The 19,052-nt window shown below is 32.0% G+C and overlaps 2 non-coding genes across 2 annotated transcripts; both read right to left on the bottom strand.

Moving 5' to 3' along the window:
* Positions 1-8,487: 8,487 nt before the first annotated feature.
* On the bottom strand, positions 8,488-8,559 carry Trnad-guc (transfer RNA aspartic acid (anticodon GUC)). Its single transcript has one exon. It is a non-coding gene; the product is annotated as a tRNA-Asp (tRNA).
* A 10,108-nt stretch (positions 8,560-18,667) lies between these two features.
* Trnad-guc (transfer RNA aspartic acid (anticodon GUC)) lies at positions 18,668-18,739 on the bottom strand. Its single transcript has one exon. It is a non-coding gene; the product is annotated as a tRNA-Asp (tRNA).
* Positions 18,740-19,052: the final 313 nt, after the last annotated feature.

Raw genomic sequence — 19,052 nt, 5'->3', positions numbered from 1 at the left:
GCTATTTATACTGTTACAAATACTTCTTCTTACATACCACAAAGCAACACAAAAAATGCCATCAACAATATACTTTCATTTTTCGATTGTCTGCATCCTAGCAGCAAACTTCTCAATATGGTATAGCTCAACTATTTATACTTTGTTTGAACATGGGAACAAAACAGAGATTCGACACAACTTCTCGTGCTTCCAAAATTCTGATATAGAGAAAAAGTTGAGAAGAAAGATATCTGACGTTTTCATGCCACCACAGTTAGAATTCTGTATTCTTGCAGCGACGCTTCTTATATCCTTGTGGCAAAATGTGAAAAAGTTCCAAAAAGTTCGATCCACTGATGTATACACTGAGCTTACAGACGTTGTTTCTGAGAGAAGATTTATAGCTGATTTTAAAAGACCTGATGGCGCCTACATAGTTGCTGTTATTATTGGAATTTCTCTCAATATTCCTATATTTACCTCAACTGTTCTGTTAGATTTTGTGTATGAGTGGAAAAATGAGAATGTTATCATTTTCTTAGACTTTAGTGAAATTCTATGTGCATTCAGTACATGTGTCATCGTGTACGTGTGTTGGCACAGAATCAAAGGCCATTTTCGGTATTCCATAAAACCTATTACTATACAAGAATTCATTCTGATTATAAGTTCTATGGGAATAATGGCATATTTTACAATGGGATTTCTTGCAGGAATTTCTGGCTCCACCAAGGTCAACCATTTCCAGTCGTGTGTTTGGAATGATGGAAACATTTCTTCAGACATTACTCCTGATTCAATCCTCTAGATATATCGTTCAAGGGAGCAGATCAAAATTGATCTCGGTATGTGCACTGATTCTTGTCATCACGAATCTATCTTACTGGTTTCAAAATTCTTACAACAGGAATATAATAACAAACTCTCGATACATCGGATACACTGATTGGTTCTTCGTAGAGATAACTCTGGTGCCTCTGATGATATTTTATAGGTTTTTCTCAGCAATGAATGCATATACTTTGTACAAAAGATTCAAGTTTTTAGAATGATTTTAAAAAGCTGCATGGCTGTTTCTGGAACTATGTTACCCATATGTGAATAGTTAGGCATTGTTATTAAGATACATTATTCCTAATTTTAGACTTCTGCTATTGCAACAATGACATATCACAAAAGTTAACCAAAAAAAGTATAATATAGTACTATTACTGAGATGGATGATTGCATGTACGAGGGGATTTTAAAATATCTAAATAGCATATTTTTTCTCTCTATAGAATGAACCACAGATCATAAACTTTATTTTTTGATAAATTAGTAATGTTTTTGTAAGTAATTGTATGTCTTGTTTGGTAATTAATGACATATCAAGCTAAAATTTTCAGCATTTCTTTACCTTTTGTTGTTTTATGTTCCTTAAGAATTTTGATTACACGGGCTGCACAGTACTTATTTTATAGTCTCAGTCAACGAACTTTTTGATAGCCCCTCGTAGTTAAAAAATGGACGTATTTTTTACAAAATCATTACCCATCAACTCTAAGACAAAAATGTGTACGCTCTTATTTATAATGATTTTTTTTCAAATTAAAAGGCAGATACTTGTAAAAGGAACTGAATTTAGGAGCTGTATTCTTTAGTTTCAATACAGGAAAATCTTAGCAAGAGCGTAACTGATTTGATGTTCTATTAACTTGTAAAAAGAGAACAAAAAATGTTTTTCGTTTCGTTGTCTTGTAAAGGTCTATGGAGGGAGGTTTTGTGTGATATAGGAATGTACATACATAATGCTTCCGTTCTGTACAAAGTTATGAGATAACTTTATATATTAGCATTCATTATCATGGAAGACAATGTATTTTTATATTGAGATAAGAATATGAAAAAATGTAATCTGGAGGAAGAAGGAAGTATGTTAATTGCTTACTTTTTGATGTTCATTCTGTCAGAAAATACATGTATATGGTTGTCTTTTCAAAACACATAGATTATGCAGATTAATTAACAAAAAAAAAGAAATTTCAAAAGCAGGTAATCAGAAAGTAAAGTTTAAAGTTAAACCAAGTCATTTCTAAAGATTCAAAAAGAGAGCGTCCCTTGTCCTTATAAAAGAAAAAAATAAAGGACAAGACAGGGTAAGAACAGTATATGGCCCCCGATTTTGGGTGTCTTTCAGAATGATCCAACAGTTTATTCATAAATACCTTTTGTCACCCCTGCCACAAAATAAGTATTGGTTTTAAGATTTAAAATATACAGGGGTCACAGTGAGGTCAGGAAATAGGTCAATTTTCGACCTCTCTCATTTTTATACAACTTTTCATCAATTTTACAGCACATTTTCTTTCGGAAAACATAGAGCACACGCTTGCCTATCTACCAAATTTATATATTTTATACACTAATATCAGATGCAGTTTATGTGTAAAAAATCTCAGATAGGCAAGCTTGTGCTCTATGTTTTCCGAGGAGAAATGTATCACAAATATGATGAAATTCCGCCAGAATTGAGGAAATTCTGGAAAATGCCCCATTTCTGCACACTCTAGTGGCTTCCATGTAAGCTTGGAATCAAAATTAGTTCTTGTTTTAAAGTTAGCATCATTTAAACTTTTTAACTACAAACTATCACAGTTTTACCAATGTTCTGATTTTTACATCAAATAAGGGGCCAGATTCGGCTGTTACCCTATCTTGTCATTTATCCATCGAATGATAGTGTTGAAGAAAGGGATAAATTATAAGAATTTAAAAGGCCTTGTCACACCGAACAATTATACTCACGTCAATGATACAAAGTTACTAACTATAAGATGTTAGTTGGTGACAGAACACTAAATTTGTTTAATAAGCAGAATTTCTTACAGTACAAGCGCATATTAAATCCATTCTAAGAATACATGGCATTTTATTAAATAAAACTTAAAATGTGATTTTATTTTGAATAGTTCAGAGGGAAGATGTATTCTGTATGTAACAGTAGTCGTGTTTTTGGTTGCTTTTATTTATTTTCTTTTTTTTTTCTTTTTTGACTCAGAAATTTTTAAATATCAATTTGTCCATGTCATATATATTTCAAATATCTGGAACACAAACTTAAGGTAGATTTATTTGTATTTAGGATACTTTTCCTAAAGCTGACAATGATATATTTTCTCCACTATACATATATGTATCAACACAGCCTTGTCAAAAATCGTTAAAACAAATTTTAACTGATTAGTACGAAGGGTGAATTCACCATGCATCGGATACCCTTGTACTTCAACAAGTTCTAGCGATATCGCTACCGACGGAAAATTATCAAAATGGAGTTTAACATTTAGTTTGTGATTGAAATATCAATTTGGGACACAATTATATGCCCTTAATTTAGAAAATATCCTCAAAAATCGAGTTTTTAGGAATAACTCAAAATTCACCATGGATCGGACATTGTTTACCATGCATCGGACAGACGGTATTTTGACCGGAAAAATGTCATACCTTTACTAAAGTGCTTTAAAATCCTTGATATATGGATATATTTTTATCTTTTATCTAAGAATTAACCCTCAACTTAAATTTAATTGACGATATTGTTGCACAAATATAGAACGATTCAAGAGACCTCACTCTGCCTTAAAAATGCTTATAATGCGGTAATTCGCGCCTTTTTTCATGGTTTATCATACTCTGGTTTGTAGAAATAAATTGAGTCAAATTCCAGACGTCATATATCGATAACTTGTATTTTGACTGAAAATATAGAGTTTTTATTTTCTTTTTCCGCAAAAAACAGCTGTCAGCTGGGTTCTGTATGAAAATGGTAGTGCTTACCTTTGCATCGGAAAGTGTCCGATGCATGGTTAATTTGTGACCGATGTACGGAGAAATGAACATACTACTGAAAACCAGCTCTAAAAAGAATTATACGAACATTGAAGTGAAATTTCTTTAAAATTTATGTAAAATTATCAATTTTTGACTTTATTCACCAAAGTCTGCCTCATTCCGTTGAAGTCGAATTTTAAGAACGATAACTCTAAAAATCGCAAAATCATAAATTTCTGGTTGTTCCCCTTTGATGATGTAAAATATGACGTAACTTCAAGGCAATTCTCGGGGTATTTTTATCACAACATGATAATAACAATCGGTATTATTAAAAAAATTTAAGTCTGCAGCTTCAAGACAGAAACAAATAAATACACGGAACTCTTAAGTTGAAAGAGAGTTTATTGTCTAAAGTTGTCTGATGCAAGGTATTTGTCCGATGCATGGTGAATTCACCCTAAGTGTTAATGTTCGAGTAGCACTTCATCCCTTAAAAGCCATTGAGCCGTGACCCCGAAGAGAACACAGCTTGAACAAAAGCTTCCTCGTCTAAGCACCAACTTAATGTTCCAGGAATTCGTGTTTTATATTCTGTATTGTTTGTAAAAAAAAAATTTAGATAAACATAGATATTGAATTGGTTTTTTTCAATAATCTTCAGTTTCTTATAAAGAAACCCTTAACTGTATTTTAATTTTATATGCAATTTATATGTATGAAACGAATAAGTTTGAAAAAAAACTGTATTAAAAAAAGATTTAAAAAAGAGCTCTTTTAAATTATATTTGTTATCCATATTAGTCTCGAAATACTAGTACCAATCTTTTCAAAATAAATTCTCGTGATATCAATAGATGTTTGTTCAAAATGTATTTAACAATCACTTTTGAATCGAAAACTTCGTAATTTGACAATGAACTGAATTTTTGAATGTGTAACAAGAACTCTAATTAGAACCGCCCCCCCCCCCCCCCAAAATATATATATATATATATGTCATGTTACACAAGAATATATTAGGAAAGAGGAACAATTCAAAAGTAATTATAATCTCTTGCAGAAGAGCTTATATAATTAATGATGATCTCGTTAAGAAATGTTACCTTAATCAGACATCGATTTTGTAGGAAAAAAACTAGCATTTAAAAACTAGCATATTTAAAATAAAGTTCAAATAATTCTTCAATCATTATACATAAAAATTACTATGGAATCCCTCAAGTATGGTATGCGGATAAGACTTTTTTTGTGCATGGTAGTTTTTGCAGACCCACGTTCGGTTTGAGAGCGGTAGTATTCTGCATATTGCTACATACATTGACATTTTATAAATATTTGTAAAGGTTGAATTCGTGAGTATGGGTTAACACAGAAAATATAGTAATAGTATTTTTTTTATTATCTTTTAACATTTTGTTTATTACTTGTCAGACATTTCATCCATCAAAGAAAGGACAAGATAGGCTAAGATCCCTTTTCGGACCCTGATTTTGGGTGTCTTTTAGAATGATGCAACAGTTTGTCCATGAAAATCTATTGTCACCCCTGCCACAATATGACTATTGGTTCTAAATTTTGGAATACACAGGGGTCACAGAGAGGTCAGAAAGTAGGAAATTTCTTATTTTTATGTAAATTTTCATCAATTTAACAGCATATTTTGTTTAGGAAAACATGGAGCACAAGTTTGCTTATCAACCAAATTTATATATTTTATACACCAGTTTTAGATGCAGTTTATGTGTTAAAATCTCGGATAGTCAAGGTTGTGCTTTGTGTTTTCCGAAGAGAAAAATATCTCAAATATAATGAAATTCCGCCAAAATTGAGGATATTCTCGAAAATGTCCTTCTTTAGAAACATAAGTTATGCATTTTTAAAATTGAAAATTGGTCAACAAATATGATTTATGGTTTAAAAAACGTTAGGTATCCAAGTCTTCAAGTAAATTGTATGTTTTAATACATTCTTGATAGCTTCTTTTTCCCTCAATTATTATATGACACATGGTATGAAAAGCTAGTGCTATTATTGCAAGGCATCGAATATCACTTCCAAGTTTATATCAAGTCAATAAGCAATGGTATTTTAGGCTAGATTGAAGAAAACCTAATTTCTCTGTATGCGTATATTTTACCTTTATAATAGGTACCCTTTCCAAGTCTTCAAAGAACCTTAAGGTTATCTGATCCTCAGGTTCTGAAAATCAGGCATTGAGTAATTGAAAATGCTCACAAAGATGTCTCTAAATTCTTAAAGTAAAATTTATTTACCCACGGTGTTTCTTTAAACTTCATCTTTAAATTTAATCATATTATATAGGGACAAGAGGCCCATGGGCCACATCGCTCACCCAAGCATTGTGGCTAGGAAAAAGTAGTAATTGGTTTACTATTGAAAAGTTTGAATCCAAAAGTTTGGCCCCGCTCTACCCCCGGGGGTCATGATTTGAACAAACTTGAATCTACACTACCTGAGGATGCTTCCATATAAATATGAGCAATTATGGCTTTGCTATTCTTGAGAAGAAGATTTTTAAAGAATTTTCCTATATATTTCTATATAAAACTTTGGTCGGCCATTGTGGCCCCGCCCTACCCCCGGGGGTCAGGATTTGAACAAACTTAATTCTACATTACCTGGGGATGCTTCCATATAAATATGAGCAATTATGGCTCTGCTGTTCTTGAGAAGAAGATTTTTAAAGAATTTTGCTATATATTTCTATGTAAAACTTTGGTCGGCCATTTTGGCCCCGCCCTACCCCCGGGGGTCACGATTTGAACAAACTTGAATCTACACTACCTGGGGATGCTTCCATATAAATATGAGCAATTATAGCTTTGCTGTTCTTGAGAAGATAATTTTAAAAGAATTTTCCTATATATTTCTATGTAAAACTTTGGTCGGCCATTGTGGCCCCGCCCCACCCCCGGGGGTCATGATTTGAACAAACTTGAATCTACATTACCTGGGGATGCTTCCATATAAATATGAGAAATTATGACTTTGCTGTTCTTGAGAAGAAGATTTTTAAAGAATTCTCCTATATATTTCTATATAAAACTTTGGTCGGCCATTGTGGCCCCGCCCTACCCCCGGGGGTCATGATTTGAACAAATTTGAATCTACACTACCTGGGGATGCTTCCACATAAATATGAGCAATTCTGGCTTTGCTGTTCTTAAGAAGAAGATTTTTAAAGAATTTTCCTATATATTTCTATATAAAACTTTGGTCGGCCATTTTTGCCCTGCCCTACCCCCGGGGGTCATGATTTTAACAAATTTGAATCTACACTACCTGGGGATGCTTCCATATAAATATGAGCAATCATGGCTTTGCTGTTCTTGAGAAGAAGATTTTTAAAGAATATTCCTATATATTTCTATATAAAACTTTGGTCGGCCATTGTGGCCCCGCCCTACCCCCGGGGGTCATGATTTGAACAAACTTGAATCTACACTACCTGGGGATGCTTCCATATAAATGTGAGCAATTATGGCTCTGCTATTCTTGAGAAGAAGATTTTTAAAGAATTCTCCTATATATTTCTATATAAAACTTTGGTCGGCCATTGTGGCCCCGCCCTACCCCCGGGGGACATGATATGAACAAACTTGAATCTAGACTACCTGAGGATGTTTCCCCATAAGTTTCAACTTTCCTGGCACAGTGGTTCTTAAGAAGAAGATTTTTAAAACATACCACCAAATTTTCACTAATTCTCAATTATCTCCCCTTGATTAAGGGCATGGTCCTTCATTTGAACAAACTTGAATCCCCTTCACCCAAGGATGCTTTGTGGCAAGTTTGGTCGAAATTGGCCCAGCGGTTCTTGAGAAGAAGTCGAAAATGTGAAAAGTTTACGGACAGACAGACAGACGGACAGACGGACGCCGGACAAAATGTGATCAGAAAAGCTCACTTGAGCCTTCGGCTCAGGTGAGCTAAAAATGAGTAAATCTCAAATAATTTTTCAGGAAATGCGATTTGAACTACCTATGGCATATTTTTTATTTGATAATTGATTAAGAAATACATTTTAGGAATAAAAATCGTAGGTATCCAGGCTTTTAAAGAAAATTGCTTGAATTTTACACTTATTTGGTACTTTACGTTCTCCTACTTACTTTAATCGTTTCATAATGCTTAGTGTATGAAGTGTTTCCTTTCAAAGAAAACACAATAAATCACTTCTAATTTCAAATCATGCATAAAAAGATTGGTAAATAAGGCTAAATTTAAAAAAAAAAAGATTCTTGTTAAATATGCAAGTTATACTTAATTTCATGAGGTACAAATGTCAACTTTTTTAATACCGTTTGTTAAAACTTTAAAGAACATTAAATCATACGTAGAGTCATAAAATGAAAATTGTTGCATGAAAAAATTTCAATTTCAAGCTTTATTTTAAGACTTTTTGAATTAAATTATATTAAAGATTAAAGAGTTATCCTTCCTGGCTGAGGATCGTATATCCTTAAACATCACATTAATTAAAAATAGTTGATTTAAAAGTTTTTAATTTCAATTGTTAATTCAGAAGTTTTTAATTTCAAGCTTTATTTTGAGACTTTAAAAAAATAAAATAATAAAAAAATAATTTTGAGAGATATTTTTTTCTTTATTCTTTTATCTAATATGCATTTTCATGTATGTATAAGATATCTAAAAATAGAATGCCTCCCCGGCGGGGAATCGAACCCCGGTCTCCCGCGTGACAGGCGGGGATACTTACCACTATACTACCGAGGAGTTGTTTTCTATTTTAACACTAGAGTATTTAATACTAGGGTTAACTCATAAAAAGAATAAAATATTATAATTCATTCATGTCGAAGGTAACAGTTTGTACAAAACAACGACTGCCACTTTTATTTTATCATTTTCTAATTTGTGGCAAATACTAAGAGGTTACGAGTGTCAGACCTCATTTGTTGTTGAAAAAAATAAGTTATATAATTTTTTTTAAAGTTACTTTAAATAACTACCTCGATTGTGGTATTAATTCAGTCAAGGACATCTGCAATAGTAAACACGGTTTTAAATGTTCTATACATATTTATAATCTATATGTATTCATTTTCATTACTTTTTGTCAAGTTCAACATATTCTAATGACAACAATTTATTTAATAAAGTCTTAACGAAAGAATTTCATTTCAAGGCCAAAAAAATATCGTAAACATATCTCTCAGAATGATATGAATGCATCGCGGTCGGTGACACAAATCACATAAGAAAAAAAAGTTTGTTCAGTTCATCAAGTAGTTTATTAAATTGACGGACACATACAAAAATCTAACCTGTTGATTATGAACATTTTTTTAAATATCATCCGTGCATGCTGTAAAATCTACTTTTTAATTTATAAAATCGTCCTTTAACAAATCTGTTCCAACTTAAATGTTTCAAATATAGACATATATATTTTAAGAATTATTAACAACTTTAATTTCATGATACATGTAATTTAATGTCTTAAAAGTGTTGTTTTATTCGCGGTTCCTTTATTTCACGGTTATATCCCAACTGATTTAAAATTATATCAAGGTGTACAAAATTATCTTTAATCTAACAAAAATTGATGAAAAATTATTCTTAAAAACATTTCGATTAATTTTCTGAATATCTTGAAAATTTGCTATCCATTTAGTATTTTCTCAAAGACTAGTAAATACAAAATTTTAGTAGGCATTGCATTCTACTGAAAGTTAAGAGGAAATCGAGATTAGATGGGGCTCCGTTGAAGGTAAGTAACAGGCGAGCTCTAAAATATAGAGGTCCATCTCTGCGAACTAATGTTAATGATTGAAGCTATCGAAAATAAACACGGACCTCTAAAGCATCAGCTATGGGATCAGGTGCCAGAAAGGAGTGACCATCTTCTGCCGACCAGTTACACCTGCTCTTTGTCATGATCGGAAATAAACGAAAAATTCTGTCTACGATTCAGTGTGTATATAATTGTCTTATAATTAGTATGAAAAAAAGATAGTAGGCATTGACTTCAGAAAAGATTGTATTAGCTGACAAGTTCGATGTTTCGACCATAGATAGACATTGACCACCTTCCAAATACACTGTATTTCAGTCATCCTGTTGTATCTTCTTAAGAAAAACTGTTTGCAGATCCATGCGGAGTTTCTTTCGGCAGTATGCAGATGACATACTTTTTCCCTTGTGTGTAAGATACGATTTGATTGCTAGAGATATATCTTTTTATAACAGGATATAATATCACCTGCAGTAAGCCTAATTAAGATTTTAAAAACTATTTCTATCAAAGGCGAGAGCCAGTGGGAAGTAACCTCCCTTTGCCTTTATTGAATGTTTAGTAATGTCATTATATTGTTATTTCACAAGGTTATCTCGGACGACGATGCGACAAATTTACAGAAATCCGTACCTCTATCTACAAAAGCTCAACAACTTGGCGCTATGTGTGCTAATATGTATGTGTTTGTCTCTTAAAGAGATAATAATGACCAATTAAACTGATAACATTTAAACAAAGTCCTAAATCAGAGGAAGTGGCCAGTCCTGACAAAGCTCAGGTGTTTGATAACAAATTCTGAGATAGAGGAATGTATCTGAACCCAGTGGATAGAACCATTCCACTGGATGTTTTTTTTATAAGATATAACAAAACTTTTCAATTACTGATTCAGCTTTAAAATTAGACAAAGCTCTTCAAGATAAAAGTATTTAATGCATGCATAATAAATCAGTATTTTTCTCTTACAAACCTTGCAATCAATGAACAGTGTTTTATATATATATATATATATATATATATATATATATATATATATATATATATATATATATATATATATATATATATATATATATATATATATATATATATATATATACAGTATCATACAACACATTGTATACAAAGTGTATTATTAACAGCAAGCATAGTTTTAAACTCAAAATTGTAAAAATCTTATGCAAATTAGCAGAGACGCAAACATCTGTGATCATTTTGTACATAATAAACTATTGTAAATTATGTAAATATCATTGTTTTGTATGTTTAATTTCAGTACCAAAATGAAAAACACACAGTGAAACCAAACAATGACAGAAAAATAAATCAAAGCAAATTACAGCCTGACATTTTTCGCATATTTCTGTTAAAATTTGATATAATACCATGTACATTTGTATTTATGACCCTTGTTGCAGTGGAAATTTGTATTAAAAGAATAGAGTCCATCAGATCCCACCGCTACTTGTACTGAGGGCCAGGACACCCTCCAGTATGGGTCCTCCATTAACATGTGTGAGAAAAAGAATTACAACGGTATTTCAGATCTATAAGAAAATTTACATTTTGTTTTTACATGTATGATCAGTATTCTTAATATATACCAGTATATTATAGTATATTAATTTCACTTTTCGGATTACATATTATCTCTATAGTGTAAAAAATCTAAAGAAGGAAGCTAATTAAATAGTTTGTGTCTGCATGTTGTCACTTTGTTATAAAATGAATAATATATTAACTACACGTTAAGTTATTTGAACTGGCCCGTGGAAAGAAAAGTCAGGTGAAAAGTCGGGGCCCACATTCAAACAGAACTTCCTCGGCTCATACGATCTAACAGGCCTATTACAAAAATAATATATTTTTTGAAAATTAAAGTTCTACTTCAAGATTTTTCTATGGAATATCCGTCTTCCTGATCAATAGAAAGGGCTCACAGTGGGTGCAACAGGTCAGTAGAGGATTCTTACTCCTCCTGGACTTCGCTCTGGAATTTCGAACAGTATTCAAGCTCAAAAATCCAATAAACAATACAAAATGAAGCAGAGCAAAGACGGACCTCTAAAACGTTAGAGGTATAACCAGGTGCCATGGAGGAGTGAGCATCCCCTGCCGACCGGTCACATCCGCCTTGTGCTCCTTGTCATGATCGGGAAATAACGGGAGAACCTGTCGTCAATTCAGTGTATAAATAATGGACTAACAATTAGTATGAAAAACGTCAGTTAGCATTTGAATCAATGATAAATTGTTTTTGTTGACACGGTCTTTGTATCGACCCTAGAACGTACGAAATGATGCCTTTTAACTAGACTTGTGATATCCTTGCCCTATCAACCCGTCTGCCAACAACTCACCTCGTTTTAGAAATTGTACACACGCAGAGCATGCTCTAGCTAACTGATAGATAAGAATCCTACAAACAGGTGATGAAGTCACATTGTTGCATCAATCATGTGCTGTATACAGATTGTGTATTGTCCTGTGCTGTATACAGATTGTGTATTGTCCTGTGCTGTATACAGATTGTGTATTGTCCTGTGCTGTATACAGATTGTGTATTGTCCTGTGCTGTATACAGATTGTGTATTGTTTGCAGGTTTTTTATATCGATCATTGTTCCTTATCTTCCCTTTTTGATACAGAGCCTGAACTGAATGACAACGGGAAATATATTTTTAAAGCACTTTAAATTTGTTTCAGTTATGAAAACGAAGAAGAAATTATTCTTCAAATTGATCTAGTTTAAGAAACAAAGGAAGCAATTATGTTGATGTTGAAGGAAGAAAAATGAAATTTTCCGGAAATCGAAAAAAAATTCTCAAGTCTCGCTTTTAGTAATGATTTTCATCATTTTATGACGAGAGAAAAGCCTCCCGTTTCATTCAAATGACTTGTAACATGTAATTTAAATGTCTGATAAGTGCTTTAACCGTCTGGGTAACTATAGACAGAGGACAGCAGATAATAAAATCGAGTGTTAAAATCCTTCAAACGAGCAGTCGCGGAAATTTTAAAACTTCCAAAAGCTTGACGATACCGGTAATTAAGTTATGTTACTAGATTTCTGTATCATTAATTTTGATTCAGGATTGTCATTGAACACTTAACCTTAACCCAGGGAACAGTTCATTTTACAAGCATCAGTAAGAGTAAACAAGGCTTCAAGAACTTACAGATAATGCTTTGATAAATATATTATTAAGATGTCCTCTCAAAGTGTGATAAACATGTTGTCTTTCAGAGTAATGTTTTGATATACATCGGGCATTGACACCGTCTGTTCAGAAAATATAAGACGTCTGGTCAATATATAAAGCAATTATAAATATTGAGTTATATGACATTTATAAAACATCTAAAATATTGACACTATTACTGAAATAGGATGAAAAACAGATCACTGCTAATATTTAATACATATTTTATCCACAAATCTTATTTAAAGTTTTTACCAACATAGGTTTGACAGTTTTTGTTCAAAGCATACTGTACTGAATAACAAAAAAAGTAGTTCCATAAACGTTCATGCCGGTCAAATCCCATAAAACGATACTAATTGAAATGAGGGTAAACATAGACTATCGTAAAGACTTGATTTGAGACGAAATGCAAAGAAACAGTCATTATATCTCTTAAGAACAATTACACTATTTTATTGATCAGCAAATGGAAAACAAAAGTATAAACAGTTCAAAACAATGGTTGACGTGTATAATAAACGTTCAATTTTCGACTTTACGAAAATCAACAGCTTAAAAAACGAATTTTCAACTTTATATACAACCATTTTACACGAAAATTAAAGTCCAGGCTTTTTCATATCATTGCCAGCTGTTTTTCAATAAAAATGGAACACGTAAATTTCAAAATCCTATGTGTAAAAAGGTGAAAACACTTGCCGTGGTCTTCTACTCGATATTTAGATATATCGACGACGTATTGTCAATTAACAATGCTAATTTCCATTCTTACGTCGATACGATATGTCCTTGTGAGCTTAGATAAAAGATACCACAGAGTCTGACACATTCCTCAATTCAAAGTTGGATGTTTCACTTGAAAAAGACATAATGGTAATCTAACAACCGAGTTTGATGACAAATCAAGATTACTTTAATTTTCAATCGTCAACCTGGTCTCCAAAAAAACATAGATATTATCAATCAGAAATTCATCTTTTAAGGGGGGACCTATGTCGCTCTACGTCAAAGCAGCGTTATGTGACGTCACAATAGCGACGATTGTCTTTACATGTTGACTTTTGCAACTGTGATATAGGCATAACATTGTTAATAATCAATAACGTACACAATTTACAAAAAGAAAATTTATTTCTTATTAAAAGTTTTATTTGATTTATGGAGTTTGTTAATATTAGAATTCTCTTCCTTTGGTTGATAATTCATAGCAATTTCAGCTGTGAAGAAATACCTCGATTAAATATGCTGATATATAAGTGCAAAAAGATTTAAGATAAACTTCAGCAAAGAAAGCGAATTAAATCTGGGAAATATGTTTTATTTTATGTTTACCATTAATTGTATTTTCTGGATAAAACTAAGAAAAAAATTGAGAAATGTACTTGTACATATATTTGCTTATTGATTTATAGTACATGTAGACTTTATTGTATAAAATCATTCGTAGACTCTGTTTCTAATAGGTGTTAAACTTGGTTGTTGACGGGGAAATAGAGAGGGGGGGGCAGAATGATTAGAATGAAGAAGAAAAGAATTGATCTGTTTAAATTGATTCTTAACAGAACCTAAATACTCGTTTTTCGCAAAATAGTTTTATATTAAGATGTTTGTCAGTGCTTACTTACCATTTTTAGTGCAGAAAGGTCAATATTCATTACAAACGTACAGAAATAAAAGAAAACGTCATATTTCTCGTTTATTTTATCATAAAGGTATACTTTTTTCTTTGTTAAAGTAAAGAGATGAATTGTTTCTTTCAAAATATACGAAATACGACATTTTCACACAAAGACTTTGTAAGATATTACCTGTTATGCATGTTGGAATCGTAAAAAGAACGACAAGAAAAATGGGGTAATACTTATATTGTGCTCCTTTATAATTTTTCACGCGAAATGAATTTCAATGAATTTGCCTTTATTTTAAAGATACAAGTCATATAAACTAAATACCTGTTGATTTCGAATGTGATTTAACATTTTTGGTTCTTTTTAGCGCATATTTAGAGTAGAACAATAATGACTGAAAATAATCTATTTTTAGCATTTCACACTGTTTTTGCACGTGCTCCTGTGTAAAAATAAGCATGTAAAGCTAGTGTGTACAATCAGATTGTTTTTAAAAATATAATTTTGCAGATGACAAATAGCAAGGTAAGTAAATTTACGAGTTCCATTTTTATTGAAAAAGCAGCTGTCATTGATATTAAAAAGCCTGGACTTAAATTAATCCTCAGGAGTGGTTGTACATAAAGTTGAAAAGTTGTAATTTTAAATGCTGTTGATTTTGGTAAAATTTTGTGATTTCAAATTTTCCTAAAGTTCCTTGGAATCATTTAGTATCCACAGTTACTTTACATCACTTTTAGAATATATTGTTTATATAGAGCATATACATTACGCCTGAAGTTTATCTTTCACTACTGTTTATATTTAGTGAGGAGTAAAGAAAAAGGCTTGGTTGAATATTAGCTGGAACCTGATTTGTATCTTTGTTTGATTTTAATGAAGTTTTGGAATCCGATAAAGATATGGTATTTCAAATCCATTCTGTTTGTTAGGAATATCAAAAATATTCAAATTTGACATGATTTTGAAGAATTTTGTCCCTAGAAAGGGCGTATAAGTGGGAATACCACTAGTAAAATTAAATTCCAGTTCCTCTAAGATAAAACTTAAAATGAGCCTTACAAACAAAGACAATGCTGTTACCTGTCTTTTCAGCAGGAACCAGTACATATTGACCGTGTAATCCATCTTATTCTTTTTTCAACAAATTTGTAATATCTACTTCTGAAAACTTAAGCCAAAATATAGAAAATCTTCTGACTGTCTAATCATAAGACTGTCTATACGTCATGCACAATTTCTATTGACTTTATATATAATACAAATAAAGTTCTCTATTCAATTGATCGAGCATATTAGTTGTATTAGTTAGTATTAGTTAGTTTAGGCTTTTTCATATCATTGACAGCTGCTTTTTCAATAAAAATGGAACTCGTAAACTGACTTACCTGATCACTGGTCATTTGCAAAATTATTTTGTTAAAACACATTCTGATTGCACACACAAGTACTCTAAAGTTGACATCAAAAAGATGCTTGGGTTTCTGGTTGACAATATCTATGTGGTTTTTGGAGACCAGGTCTTCCAACAATCTATTGGAATTCCCTTGGGTACCAATTGCGCTCCGTTATTAGCAGACCTGTTTTTGTATTTATATGAAGCAGAATTTTTGCAAAATCTTATGCATGAAAAGAAGAAAACACTTGCTGTGGTCTTCAATTCGAATTTAGATATATCGACGACGTATTATCAATTAACAATGGTAATTTCCATTCCTACGTCGATACGACATATACTGGAGAGCTTGAGATAAAAGATACCACAGAGTCTGACACATCTGTTTCATACTTGGATATTTTACTTGAAAAAAAACGTTAATGGTAATTTAACAACCAAGCTATATGATAAACGTGATGACTTTAACTTTTCTATTGTCAACTTCACTTACTTATGCAGCAATATACCTTCATCACCTGCATACAAAATGTATATATCTCAGTTGATTCGATACGCAAGAGCTCCACGTATGAACATATTTCTAAAACGGGGTAAATTATTGACAAGCAAGTTGATGAAACAAGAATATCAGCATCTCCTTTAAAGTCATTATTTCGTAAGTTCTATGGTCGATACAATTACCTTGTCAGCAAATACAGTTTATCACTAAGTCAAATGCTGACTGGCGTTTTTCATACAAATTGTTAGTCCATTATTTATACATTGAATTGACCACGGATTTTTCCATTATTTCCTGATCATAACAAGGAACACAAGACGGGTGTCAGCAGGGGATGCTCACTCCACCCTGGCACCTGATCCCACCTCTGATGTTTCGGAGGTCCGTGTTTGCTCTGCTTTAATTTTGTATTGTTTTATGGTCTTTGATGTTGAATACTGTTCGTTATCTCCATATCCTTCTTATATAAAATTTGAATAAGTCGTCTTGTCTGATTTGGTTCATTTTAAAAGTTTACTTATTTCATTTTTTTAAAACTATCTTAGGAGTTTTTAAGTTCCAACATGTGAGTACCACTACTCCTACTTCCAGTAGCAAATTTCCTTTGAGGTTCTTATTTTCGTGAGGAGTAAAAATTGAAGCTTGGTAGAACATTTCCTGGATCCCGCTACATCCCTTAAAGGCAGAGATTTTTAGCACCACCTTCAAAAATACCTGGTCTGGGTAGCCCTGTCAATCAAGAGCATGAAGGTCCATCATTGGATGCTGGAACTTGATTGACATTTACTTACTGGTCCCTGTGTATACCCTTTACACCTTGTAAGGGACTTGTAGGGAGCTTCAAATTAACTTTTGATCCTTTGATGTTTACCGAACATGGTATAGAAAAACTGCAATACCATGAACAATTTTTGCTTGATGATATATGAATTAAAAATACCTTTAGTATTTAAAAAGATTATAATATAATATACATTTTTCAAAAAATATAAAAACTTTTTTTTCTAAATGAAATTTTGATTTTGATTTTAATATGCTAAACGGTAAATTAATGCTAAAGCGGAAATGTTATTGATTAAGTTTAGAGCAGCACTGTGTGAATTAATTAAATTTGGAAAATATTCATAAATGTAAATTCTAATCATGGGTTGTTTATATTTTCCTTTGTTATTCAGATTCCATTCAGAAGAATTTAATTTACAAGTAATTTCATTGTGACAAAGCCTTATTAAGATTACCATAACATGGATAAACCTTAAATTTTTTTTTATGAAATGTAGTTAACTCGACTTTCTTTTTTAATATATCGGACCCTGCCCTGGGGATAATTGAATTAATTCTAATTTGGTTGTTACTGGCGGTTTTTTAATTAACACATACACTGACATCTAAAATAATCTTTGTTTTAATATTTGAATTTATGATATCATAATATTTTTTTAATGGGTAGGGGTGTTTTCAAATATTCAAAAATAAATCAATATACTATTAGATTATTTAGACTTTCCTTACAACTTTTCACTTCTAATTTTAAATTGTCTCAAAGTTTGACATCTGGGGTATTTCACTGTGTATTAAATCACTTCCTGTGTATAGTGATTAGGAGACAGATGACCACAGGTAGACTGCTAACCCCCAAGGCATTCACACCTGTACAAAATAAGCCCCTCCCTCACCTGGAATTTACCACCCGGTAAAAAATCTCTGCTTTTAAATACTTCAAAAAAATTGAAAATGCAGTTTAATTTTCGGTATATTTGAAATTGACAATTACAACATGTTGAAGAATCTCGTTCTTTGAACAAAATTAACTGCCTGTCAGTGTATAACAACTAAAATGTTTCAACAGAAATGGTTCCTTATCATTTCTTTTGCCCAAGTGCTTAAGTTTTCTCTTGATATGACGTCGGAGATTTAAATGCCACACCTCGGGGTATATTTGCCCCATACAGGAAGAAAACATCAGATAAGGTCATAAGGTACAAACAAGGAAAGTCCAATGATTTCGAGGAACCGTAATTCTTAGATAGAGAAGTCACTAAGCTCCCAGAAATGTCTATGTAAATTCACCTATATGTACCTATAGATAATAACAAATGACATCAGATAGATTTTCTTGGTCTAATTCAATGTTTAAAATACTTGGGTTTATTTAAAAAATTATGGCATAAAGTGAAATCACAATTTATATTAGTATATGTCAAATGGTGGGTCAGTCTTACTACATAAAAAAAAACAAATCTGAAAAAAAAAAAGAAGTGAAGAGTGTGTCATTAAAAAAAAAATGAAAATATTACATTTAAGTACAATTTGTAAATTGAAAAAATGGGGGGGGGTAAGAAAAATACACTCCTCCCCGGCGGGGAATCGAACCCCGGTCTCCCGCGTGACAGGCGGGGATACTTACCACTATACTACCGAGGAGTTGAAATATAGGGCTATTATTAGACACCAGGCAAATGTGAAGCCCGTATGCTAATGATATAGTCTACCTGAGTGGCACGTGACAGATTTCTGATTCGCATATGATTTAATCAATTTATAACATATTGCTTGACATACAAATTCCGATATTGCACTGGTTGAAACATTATTATAATTATATATGTATTTTTTATACCTCAGAAGTCCATGTGGCCAAAACTAAAAATTAATGAATTTAAATGTCTTATGGAATCTTGATACATGAATTGGTATTTATTTTTACTCGTTTTTCCTATATTTTAACATTTTGTAA

The sequence above is a fragment of the Saccostrea cucullata genome, unplaced genomic scaffold (genome assembly GCF_032062105.1).
Source record: "Saccostrea cucullata isolate Sc308-1 unplaced genomic scaffold, CSIRO_AGI_Scuc_v1 ctg2544, whole genome shotgun sequence".
Taxonomy (NCBI): domain Eukaryota; kingdom Metazoa; phylum Mollusca; class Bivalvia; order Ostreida; family Ostreidae; genus Saccostrea; species Saccostrea cuccullata.
The sequence above is the reverse complement of the archived record's forward strand: the minus strand, read 5'-3'. Positions and strand labels throughout refer to the sequence as shown.